This window comes from Xenopus laevis, chromosome 8S (genome assembly GCF_017654675.1).
Source record: "Xenopus laevis strain J_2021 chromosome 8S, Xenopus_laevis_v10.1, whole genome shotgun sequence".
Classification (NCBI taxonomy): Eukaryota; Metazoa; Chordata; class Amphibia; order Anura; family Pipidae; genus Xenopus; species Xenopus laevis.
In genome coordinates, this window is record NC_054386.1 from 50481929 (window position 1) to 50494534 (window position 12606).

Genomic DNA, 12606 nt, shown 5'->3' on the forward strand with positions numbered 1-12606 from the left:
AAAAAAAGATGGTGGTCTGCACCCTTGCATTGACTATAGGGGTCTTAATAAGATCACCATCAAAAACCGCTATCCTCTTCCCTTGATTTCGGAGCTGTTTGATCAAATCAAGGACGCTAAGATCTATACCAAGCTTGACCTTAGGGGAGCTTATAATCTTATACGTATCAGGGAAGGGGATGAGTGGAAAACAGCGTCAACACCAGGGATGGCCACTACGAATATTTGGTGATGACATTCGGTTTATATAATGCCCCTGCAGTGTTCCAAGAGTTTGTCAATGACATCTTCCAGGATCTGCTGGGGATATTCGTAGTGGTCTATCTAGATGACATTCTTATTTTCTCTTCTAACTTGTGTGAACATAGGAATCATGTTCGTGAAGTTTTATTTAGACTAAGAGGAAATAACCTGTATGCTAAACTTGAGAAATGTACTTTTGAGGTCACTTCTGTCCAGTTTCTAGGGTTTAATATTTCTAACAAGGGTCTAGAAATGGATCCAGGGAAGGTGAGAGCTGTCCTGGATTGGCCCCAACCCCTTTCGTTACGTGCAACCCAAAGGTTCCTTGGTTTTTCAAACTATTATCAACAATTTATTAAGAATTTTTCTCCAATCACCAATTTGACTAAAAAGGGTGCTGATCCTAGCATCTGGTCCCCAGAAGCTTGTGGCAGGCACAGCACTACGTAGTGCCTTGTGCGCTGTGGCATTAGAAGAATTATGAAATCACTGTCCCTTTAGTCTAATCAGACTTTCTTTTACTCTGTAATTCCTCTAGTGCCATTCTATGGAAGCAGTAGGTTTAAAGAACACACCAATACCTTTAAATAACTTCTTTAATAACTTCAACTTTCTTCATATAACACTGCTGCTTGTGCAGCGGATATTCCATGTACAAACACGTGGTGAATAAACCATAAAAGGCAGTTCAACAGTTCAGTCTTGTCAGATAACATAAGATGGTGGATGTATTTGACTCTCAGTTAGGTATAGCACTTAAGTATGGCACTGTGCATTTGCTTTATAGCAGCAGTAAGCAATTCACCTTTGTATTTGCACTTGGATTTGTAATTGCATCTGTATTTGGTCTGTGATTGGCACTCTGATTGGTCTGAAATTGGCACTCGGATTGTTCTGAAATTGGTGGAACTATAAGTAAGCACATATACAGGTTCAATATTCAGACCTACTCACACTATTAAACAATAGGGAAACATAAATAAGTGTATTAAATACTTATTTGGCCTTCTCTGCTTCCATAAAACTTATCTCTGACTGGAACTCTCTGTTTCTTCCCTTTGTCTGATGAGTAATGGCCTCAGAAAGATCTGGCTAGGGGAACTCCCACACAGACCCATTGTGTAGCTGACTGGGATTGGTTGAGGCTCTTGAGCAGTGTGAGGCTGGCTATGATTGGCTTACCTATATAATGGTTCTTAAAGGTACATTTTCTTTTTCTGCTTCTGCTAACACAATGCATATAAATGTTATAACATTAACATTCAGAAACATAAATTACAGCCATAACTCTGTTTTTTACTCAAACATGTAAACATATGAACTGTACTGAGGTTGTTGGCAGGTTTTGGTGCATACATATATATTACCATAATAGTAACCTAGGACAGGTCTTAGCTGGCCAGCTACAAAGCTGTTCAAGCTTTTGAACTCCTCAAACATGAGTTCAGTTCTGCCCCTATTCTGCGGCATCCAGACACTGCTTTACCATTTATTGTGGAGGTGGATGCCTCTGAAGTAGGTGCTGGGGCAGTCCTTTCCCAAAGGCACCCGATAACCAACAAAATGCACCCCTGTGCCTTTTTCTCAAGGAAGTTTTCGTCTGCAGAGGCAAACTACGACATTGGAAACAGGGAATTGTTGGCTATCAAATGGGCCTTTGAGGAATGGTGGCACCTTTTAGAAGGTGCTAAACATTTGGTAACCGTTTACACAGACCATAAGAATTTGCTTTATATTGAGTCGGCCACACTTTTGAACCTGTATCCTCTGATTCTAGTGAGCGTATCCCCATCATCCCTAGTGAGTTGATCATAGCCGCATTGGATTCTGAACTTTCCACCTTGTTATCCCCTGTTCAATCTTCTGCTCCTGCTGACACTCCCTCTGGGAGACTGTTTGTGCCTGAGGAGCTGAGGGAACAAGTTTTGGAAGAGGTTGCCAAAACTGTTTCTTTGTTTTTCCGCCATGTGTGGTGGCCTTCTTTTAAACAGGATGCTAAGGGTTTTGTGAATTCCTGTCCAGTCTGTCAAAGGTCTAAATCCTCCCGTCATTTATCACAAGGTCTGTTAAATCCGTTGCCAATCCCTGAGAAGCCATGGTCCCATCTTTCGATGGATTTCATTGTAGATTTGCCTCCCTCTCAGGGTAAAACTGTAATTTGGGTGGTGGTGGATAGGTTTATTAAAATTAGCCATTTTGTTCCCCTTCCACAGCTCCCTTCTGCTAAAACCTTAGCCGATCTGTTTATTTCTCAAATTTCTAAGTTGCATGGGTTCCCTGTTAATATTGGTTTGGACAGAGGAGTTCAGTTTGTCTCTGAGTTTTGGAGGGCCTTTTGCTCCTTGGTTGGAATTAATTTGTCTTTTTCAACCGCTTACCACCCCCAAACCAACGGACAAACTGAGAGGGTGAACCAGTCCCTAGAGCAATATCTCAGGTGTTACATGTCTGATAACCAGTCCTCTTGGGCTGAGTTATTGCCCTGGGCAGAGTTTGCCTACAATAACGCTACTCACTCCTCCACTGGAGTGTCTCCTTTCTTCATTGTCAATGTGTTTGACCCTAAAGCATTTTCTTTTTCCGGTTCTGGTTCCCCTGTCCCTTCTGCTGACTCCTCTGTTGAACACTTTTCTAAAATCTGGACACAGGTGCACGACTCTCTCTCAGCAGCATCCTCCACTCAGAAGAAGGCTGCTGACAGGGCTCGTAGAGAAGCACCTCAGTATAAGGTTGAAGATTCTGTTTGGTTATCTACCAAAAATATTAAATTGAAGGTTCCCTCTCTCAAACTGGGGCCCAGGTTCATTGGTCCATACCCAATTACTGAAATAATCAATTCTTCTTCTGTTCGTCTTCAATTACCTGCAGAATTTAAAATATCTAACTCTTTTCATGTCTCCCTCCTAAAACCAGCCACTCTGGTCCGTCATCTTCCTGTTCCTCCACCAGTGTTGGTCGAAGGTCAGCCTGAATTTGAGATTCAAGAGTTCCTCGATTCCCGCCTTGTGCGAGGTAAGCTGCAATATCTCACTAAATGGAACGGCTTTGGCCCCGAGGAGAACTCTTGGGTCTCAGTTGATGACATCAAGGCTGACCGACTCAGGAAGAAGTTTCATCTTAAATTTCCTGCGAAGCCTGGGGGTCCAGTGGCCCCCCCTAGAGAGGGGGGTAATGTAATAAAAATACTTTGCCCTGGCAGTCTAATGGTGCGGCGGGGACACCCGGTTTTGACCCTTTTTGCCTGTTTGACGATCCTTGCTATCTGCCTGCCTCGGCCCAGCCTGACTACGATTCTGCCTAATCCTTTGTACCGTGACCTTCGGCCCAAAAAGACTCTGCTAACAGCCGTGCCCCTTTGCCAGCCAGAACATCTCGCCTTGCACCCATCGTTAAGTCCAGATGGCACCCAAGTAAGCTGAGGGCTCCTCCTGAAGCCCAACGGTGGTCACACTACTGGTGAAGCCGACCCGAGACCAGGGTACTTGGCACTTGTTCTGGTATCGGGTGCCGGCCGTGAAATCATTATTAACTTTCCACTCCTCTTTCATTTCCTTCCTCCTGTAAGATGTTTTTTTTCTTCTATCAATTGGAATATATCCACATACTTTCCTGCCTGTATTTTCTTAACCACTTTTTTTTTTTTTTTTATAAATGGTTGTGTATCAAGGAAATCCCACAAGAATACATATCCCCTGCTGAAGCCACTTTTATCCTGGACTCTTGGCTCTCTTAAGCTCTTTCCTAAATTCTTTAGCTTTCAACCTCAAGTATTTCTTAAAGGACCAGTAACATCGAAAATTTTTTTCACCGGTAATGATTCCGATGCAGCGATATGTAAAGTCGGGTTTTGCGCAGCCGAACATAGACACCGGCCTGACACCAGCCGCACACCGCTTCTTCAGCCTTCAGCCTGACACCAGTGCGGCTGGTTGGGCACACAGGATAGGCACAGGCTGTGGGAGCAGGGGAGGATAATTGGCTCCCTGTAGAAGGAGCCACACACTGGACACTTCAGCTCTTCATCCAGTCGGGTCGCTTTCCAGCACCGTCTTCCTGCTGTCAGTAGACTATGGGAGCTAGCCAGGGAGGACAAATCCAGCACCGCACTATGGATGGTCGCCATATCGCCGTTTCTGAAGAGGACAGGAAGTGGAGTTTCGGTAAGTTATTTATTAATAAATGCTTTGCAATTTGAAGTTTTAATTTGTCTTGGTGTTTTTTTTCGTTGTATTCTAGCGAATTTTTTTAAAATTTTTTTTTGATGTTACTGGTCCTTTAAGCGTTTTTTATGTACCATCCCCCTCCACTTCACTATCTGACTTAGGTGAATCTGTATCAGAATCTAAAACAATTTTTTCATGTACTCACCCTTTGATGTATTCCCTGCCTCCTTTTGACCATGCACCTCAGCTGCTGACTCCTCTCGTTGCTTCTGCTGTGACTGGCTATGATGCCATTGTTGCCTTGTTAATCAGGTAATCCCATTTGCCCTGATGAACTGGCTCCTCTGTGCTCTGTTTGCTTTCTGTCCACACCTGATCCTGCTGATATAGTTTTGCAATCTCTGTTCACACATGGCCTGTGCTGTTGATTCCATTACTCATTTTGTCTTACTTTCTCCTTTATTCTGTCTGCCACATCCCCTTGTAAGAGTGCCAAGCCTTTGCTGCAGTTCAAATCTTGTCCTTGTATCTCAATTCTCTGTTGCCGGCTTCACCTGCAATTAGACAAGCATACTGGGGGCCGTTAACCCTATCCTGCCTAAACCCTCTGGTGACCTGCCCCTGGCTCTGCTATGGGGCCTGCTAAAGTGGCTGCTGGGGGCCCTATGCCACCTGGGGGATCGGTCAGGCTGCGTGGTCTTGGGCTTCTAGGGTGGCTATGTGTCTGGGAGCAGTCGTGTGTACAGTGCATACTGCTGTTACTATGGGGGATGCTGGCACTAGCCCTAAAGTTGTGTGGGGGTGGGCTTTCCCTTGCTGCTCCCCTTCTGCATCCCCTGTGGCCAGGTGAATGGCGGTCTCTGCCCCCCCTGCTGGGGCTCCTGCCTCTGGACCTCTTGTACTCACCATACTGATGCCCGTGGGGGAGCGCTCCCGTGATCCAACTGCGAAGCCTGTGCTGCCAAATGATTCAGAGCAGTGCCTAGAGTGATGTCTGCTGCCCGAGTGCATCCTAATCCTGCTGCCATGCCTCATTTCCCTTTGTTCCGGGCTGTTGTTGGCCAGGCAAGCAGGGGAGCTCCTTCATCTAGTAAAGCTTCAAGAAGCCTTGCGGTTGCGTCCTCTCCGGTCAACGTCTCGGCCTCCATCTTGTATCCTGCAAGGTTTTGGCCATTCCAAAATGGCATCTGGATCCGGAGTGGTCTCCGGTCCTTCTGCTTCTGGCTGCCTTTGTGACGAGGAACGCTGGGCTGGGGTTAGGGATCTGCTGGCTTGAAGGTGGGGGAGGTCGGGTGACTTGGCTGGTGGGTGGCTCGACATCCTGGCTGGCTGCATGGGTGGCTGGAAGTAGTGGGGTCCGGCAAACAGACTTGAGACCAGGGCTTGGAACATGCTGCGCACTGCTTCATCCTCTGTAGTGCTGCTGGGATGTTGGTTCATACCTGAATCTCTTTGGGTGACCCGCTGTCCTTGTAGGCTGTCTTAGCTCCATCCCACAGTCAGTACCAAAACACAAGTAAGTCTGAATTATTTTACTGTACATCCCCTTAAAAACCCTTCCAAACCAGCACTCATTCCCCTTGCCTCCTCCCCTAGCCTGTCCCTCTTTTCTCCTCCACTGTTAGCCCCGTCCATTGTTCTTACCTGGGGGCTGGGGAGTGAGAGACTAGGCTACACCTGGGGGGAAGGGGGGCCCCGCCTAACCCCATGTCAGCCCTAAATGGGCTTCATTCCTCCTAATGCTTTGGAATAAGAATGCTTTTGCTTTAACTCTTAAAGAGACAGTAATTCCCATTTCTAGAACTGTCGTGGCCAACAATGAACCTTCAGTGCAGTTTTCTTCTCATAATACTTCCTCATCTGAGGAAGATGAAGAAGTTTCTGTTTTTGACCTTAAGCATTTGGATCCCCTGATTAACCCTTTAACGGCCAAGCACGTGCGGCATACGTGCTGGCGGTTCAGGGCTCAGGCTGGCTAACACATACAGTGTATGTCTTTTGCAGCTGAGCCCTACTCTCTGCGGCTTTTGCCACCTCAGCAGAGAGTCAAGAGGGATGACAGCCCCCTGGGCAACGAGGCTGGGGGGCTGTCAAGTCGGATCTGCGCCACGATCGTCGGAGATCCGACTTCAAAGTAGCAGATGCACCATGCATGGCGCGTCTGCTACTTCCTTACCACCTCACTTCCTGCTGCGCAATAACTCTGCACGATGGATCTTCAGGGCAATAGCAGTGATCCTACTGCTCCAACAAACAGTAAGTGTGCGTTTTTTACACACTTACATGCACTTACAGTACATTTATACACTTACACATTTTAGTAAAGATTGGCCTTTTTTTATTTTAGCACACTTGCTCCCTTTTGTACACTTATTTACATGTATTTACACACTCAGACAACTTTAAAAAGTGTACATGTATACAGGTATGGGACCTATTATCCAGAATGCTTGGGACCTGGAGTTTTCCAGATAACGGGTCTTTCAGTAATTTGGATCTTTACACCTTAAGACTACTAGAAAATCATGTAAACATTAAATAAGCCCAATAGGCTGGTTTTGCTTCTAATAAGGATTAATTATATCTTAGTTTGGATCAAGTACAAGCTATTGTTTTATTATTATAGAGAAAAAGGAAATAATTTTTAAAAATTTGGATTATTTGATTATAATGGAGACAGCCTTTCCGTAATTCAGAATTTTCTGGATAACGGGTTTCCAGATAACGGATCCTATACCTGTACACAAAAACAAACAGGTCTTCTTGTTTTCTTTTTTTTTACTTATTCATTGTACCGATATCTTTTGTTTTGTTTTTTTGCCTAAAAACGTATTTTAACAGCTTGACTATTGATAATCGATTTTGGCCACTAATTACGCTGTCTGGTCAGCTATTTTGTTATTTCATTGATTTATGCATTAGTGTGTTCTCCAGTTGTATGTAAGAAATTGGGTAAAATAAATGTGGCTAATTGCAATATTTTTAGGCGATTTTCAGAATTGTCGTAAAAAACGCTTCCTTTAGTGTAGCTTTGCAGTATGGTAGTTTGGAGTAGAAAGACCTAATTTTTGATTCGTCAAATGTGTATTTTCCAAAATTATATGGTTTTGGGGATCTTTGTGCTGTTAGAGGGTCTTGTGGCACATAATACAAAGTAGGGGGCTTTGTTCAGAGAAGGCAAATAGTCAGTGGATAAAATTCATATGCACTATTTTTATTTGGGGTCCGCACATGCCAGCTGCCTTGGTATATCTATGCATATTGGGCATCAAACTGTTCAGTAGACCCTTGGCGTCAATATTTAGTGTGTTTTCCAATTTTATGTAAGGAATTGGGTGAGATAAATGTGGCCAATTGCAATATTTTTTTTTTTTAAAGTTTTATTTATTACTAGTGCATGTTCCAATAAACAGCGTTACATACATTGTTGTACAGTAATAAATGCAATTACAAAGGACACATTGCTCTAGTGGTTTTTCTTTTTCAACCCTGGGAAAACAATTAGTAGACGGGAAGAGAATAGGAAGAAGAAAAGAAGTGAAGGTTTGTAAGAGGGAGATCCAGTACGTAGAACATACATGTGGTACATAACAATATAGTTGACTCAAGGTGAAATTTGTCTATACCAATATTCAGACACATTAGGTGAAACACTCTGTCTTTATGTCCTTGGAGCCAAAGTGTCGGGTACTCACCTCAGGAACCCGGCGATCGGCGCTCTGCGACTCCAGCGTTGTGCGTTCCAGCATGCGTGTCAGTGACGTCACGATGGGGCGCCGCGCTGATTCCAGGGAGCCAGGCGGCGCAGCGTGATGACGCAGGCGTCTCCATTTAAGTCTGCAGAGAGGGGAATTCCAGTGCTCGGACATCGTGTTTCCTGGCTACTTTTGAGTAAGTTACTCTCTTACATATTGAACTTGGTTTTGACTTGTTTTCTGCACCCTGACTATTCTACTGTATTAACCCTTGGAACCCTGCTTGGATTTGAACCTCTGTTGCCAACCTTGCTCGCTGTTTGACCATTCTCCTGCATTAACCCTTGGAACCCTGTTTTGGACTTAACCCTCCGTTGCCAACTCTGCTTGCTGCCTGACTATCCCTCTGTGTTAACCCTTGATGCTTTGCTTTGGACTGATTATTGTTGCCGACCTTGCCTCCCTCTTGACCACTCCGCTACACTTATCCTTGATACATAGACTGTGATTTACTGTTGCCGACCCTGCTTGCCTGAAGCTTCCACTACTGTTTAACCCCTTGATATCCAGCCTTGTGTGCTTCTACTCTGTCGTTTGGAACGCCTGCCTATCTCTCCGCGCTGTGAAGTTCGTGATCAATCTTTAACCTTGGGCGGATCTTCAACTCCTGCTGGTCTCCACGACTGAGCCTGTTTTCGCCTGACATCAAGGTGCTTCCTAGAACTTTCCCTCACAACTACAGATCTTCGCTTCCTGTGGCGACCGCCATTAATCCTGTGTTCCTTTGTACTCCTGCAGTCACGTTATCCAGCGCCGAAGTCACACTACAGATCGGTGTATCCAGCTAGATTACAGGCTCCCATACGTCATCTTCACTGGCCTCCCTCCGTACTTATTTGGGGGTAGAACTGGTGAGGGAGCTGTAAGGGTTGTCTTCCTCAACGTCAGTGGTTCCACTTGGATCGGTAAGTCTGACACAAAGACTCATGCCCTGACGTGAGTTCCAAAAGCCCATTTTTATTCTGACCCAAGTAACCAATCGAGTGTAAGTTGAGATGAGTCTGGTTCCCTGTTTGAATATGACTCGTTTTGTAATATCCGCAATGTCCAGATGGCGGTAAATTTAGCTGGGCATCCTCTCGAGTAATAGACTTGCTCCAAGATAGGGAGTGCTTGTTCCACAAGAGTTATCCAAAAAGCAATAGTGGGTGGATGCTCCTCTTTCCACTTGATAGCAATAGCCTTCTTGGCATAAAAAAGTAAGAAAGTGAGGAGCGTTTTTTCTGTGCGAGAAGTAGTTGTATCCGAAACGTAAATTAGTAACAATACTGATGGGTGCACTTCTACTGGTAAAGCCATAAGGTGGGAGATGTAAGAGGCAATCTCCATCCAAAATCTATCAATTAGCGGGCAATTCCAGGTCAAGTGAAAGAAGTCGGCATTAGGACCTTTGCAGCGATTGCAAATATCAGTGCATGCAGGATTGATCTTGTGAAGGATATATGGTGTATAGTAGGCCCGATGAAGGTATTTGAATTGAATTAGCCTATCACGGGCTCTAATCAGTGGCGAGAGAGATTCAGCAAGAATGACAGTCCATTGTTCCTGAGTTAAGTCAGGTATATTTGTAATCCATCCATGGATAAATGTCCAGTAGGTCTGATGGAGTTGTATATGATAGATAAGGGCTTATGAAGGCAGTCCTTGCGAAGAACTTTTTTAAACGTAGAGATTTCAATGCGAGGCTCAATTGAGTGGAATTGTTGGGTCAGGGCATGATGCAATTGAAAAAATCTAAACAGCATACTATTAGGAAGATTGAAATTGTCCTTGAGCTGTTGGAACGAAAGTATGGAATTATTGTCATTAAAAACATCCCCAAGACAATTCACCTTGTACTGAACCCACACCTGTGGGTCCGGTACTGAGGCCAGCTCATGCAAAGCAGGGTTATACCAAAGTGGTGTGTGTGGTGAGAAGACCTCCTCTGGCATGCCCTTACTGTATTGTGTATCATTGGGGTAAGGAAGGCTATGAATTGCAATATTTTTAGACGATTTTCAGAAATGTAAAAACAGCTGCTTTTATCTGCAAATTTAGGAAAGGTTTGCGGCTTGGTTCTTTGGAGTAGGAATGTATACCCAATTTAGATTCATGGGAATGTGTACTTTGTGAAAATATATGGTTTTCTGGGGTGAACGTACTTTTTTCTACCTTTGCCCCCCCCCCCAAAACTATGTCAATGTGTTGATTTTGCAGTACCTGAAATGACAGACCATATGGTGGGTCTTCATTTCGGGGCCCCTATATACCACTTGCTTAGGAAAACCTATACATATTAGGCATAAAACTGTTCAGAGGACCCCAGGCTTTCATATTTGGGGTGATTTGTCTTGATACCTAAAAGTATGTGGGAAATACGATGCTGCAGGGTGGAAATTTTGAGGTGTTTTTTGGAAATGTCACCAAAATCACAAAATTTAGGAAAGGTTTGCGACTTTGGAGTACAAAGACATGTATACCCAATTTGGATTTGGGGGAATATGTACTGTGAACTTACTTTTTTCTACCTTTATCATGTAATTGTGTTGATTTTGAAGTACCTAAAATGGGTCTTCATTTTAGGGCCCCTATATGCCACTTGCTTAGGTAAACCTATACATATTAGTCAAAACTATGTAAATGTGTTGATTTTGCAGTATCTAGAATTACAGAACTGATAGCTCAAATGGGGTGTCTAAATTTTGGGGCTCCTATATGCCACATGCTTCAGTAATGAGGTAGTTGGGTTGGTGCGCTGAGTAGATATTACGTCCCAATTTATCTAAATGAAATAAAGGTGTATATAGTGTAATACAGTTTGTTTTACAGTTAGGATCTACTCACAGGGTTTCGATGTATGGATTGCAACGAAAAAATGTCTGGTTCTGATCAGATAATGCAGTCAGTCCTCAGAGTACCTGTAATAGATAGCTGGAATACGGCTGGAATTCTCAAGAAGTGGTTCACAGAGTATCTGTCTAAAGCAGGGGTGTCCAAATTTTTGGCTTCCCTGCTCCACATTGGAGGAAGAAAAATTTTCTGGGGCCACACCCGAAATACACACAAACACTAATGTTAGCTTTTGATTTATTTTATTGTAAAAGAAAAGAGGGTATCATAAGCCTAGTGGGATTTTTGATATTGTGTTTGAGAAACTAATGTATACATTTCTGGTTGAATGGAAGTAGTTGCAATTCTCAGTGAATTCTCAAGGTGCTCATCAAATAATTTGGTTCTCATTTTACTCTTAGTGTGTTCATTCTTGAAAAAAGTTGCTCACAAATGTAGGCGCTGCATATATCCCTATCATAACGGCAATCAGTGCTTGAATTGGGTGTAAAAAAGTGGAGGGACGGTGTAGTTGCCGCGCGCGGCGCAATTTTTTAGGTCACGCCCACATGTATTGACCACACCCCTTTTAAATAAGCCTCGCCCACCAACATTTCCATGTTTATTAAAAATATATATTTTTAATATTGCAAGAAATATATAGAATCCACTATTCTGTTTTATGCCTAACCATAAGTATGCCCCTTTAACTACAGTCTGCAAGGATGTTTTTAAATGTCTACAGTTGTAAAGAAATCTTATTTTCAAAACTATCTGGAAACAAAAAATTTTTTGCGTTTTACTTTAATAAAAAGTAATTTTACTGCAGCTCTATATGTATCGTTAATATACATAGGCAATCTTAAAGGGATACTGTCATTTTAAACTTTTTTTTTTTTTGCATTTTTATAAAAAACACACATCCATAAACACTGTCTGGCAAATAAAATGTTAATCCACAAATCCATGCATAAGTTATTTTAGTTTGTATTTTGTCATGGGGGCTTCCATTTCTGCTCATTACACATTCATCCTGTGCTGCTCTAACAGCAGGCAATAAAATGTTAATCCACAAATCCATGCATAAGTTATTTTAGTTTGTATTTTGTCATGGGGGCTTCCATTTCTGCTCATTACACATTCATCCTGTGCTGCTCTAACAGCAGGCACAGCATTACCTGTGTGCTTGGAGGCAGCCACTCTGTAATGAAAAGCCAAGTCGCACTACGACATGGGAATCTAGCTGTAGACTCCCCCTCCCCTCTCTGCCCATGCATGTGATGTTTGGAGGAGAGAGGTCACATGGTTTGCAGGGAAGCAATTACTTTCACTTTCCTACGTTCTGCTCTACAGCTGCACTAGCAGCCCCTCCTCCCACAGACACTATCAAAGCTCCTGCTGTTCTGTAAGTTTGTTCTCTGCATTCCTTTGGAGGGGGGAGCTTTCTCTCCTTGCTGCCTTCCTAGTTAGTTTTACTGGTTACTAGATGAGGTAAAGGAGCTGTGAGTTCCCTCTGCTATCCACCTCACACAGCATACCTCCCAACATTTTGGAAGTAAAAAGAGGGACAAAAAATTTTTTCCCGCACGTAGCGCAGCAATTTTTTTGACCACACCCCTTTCTGTGGCCACACC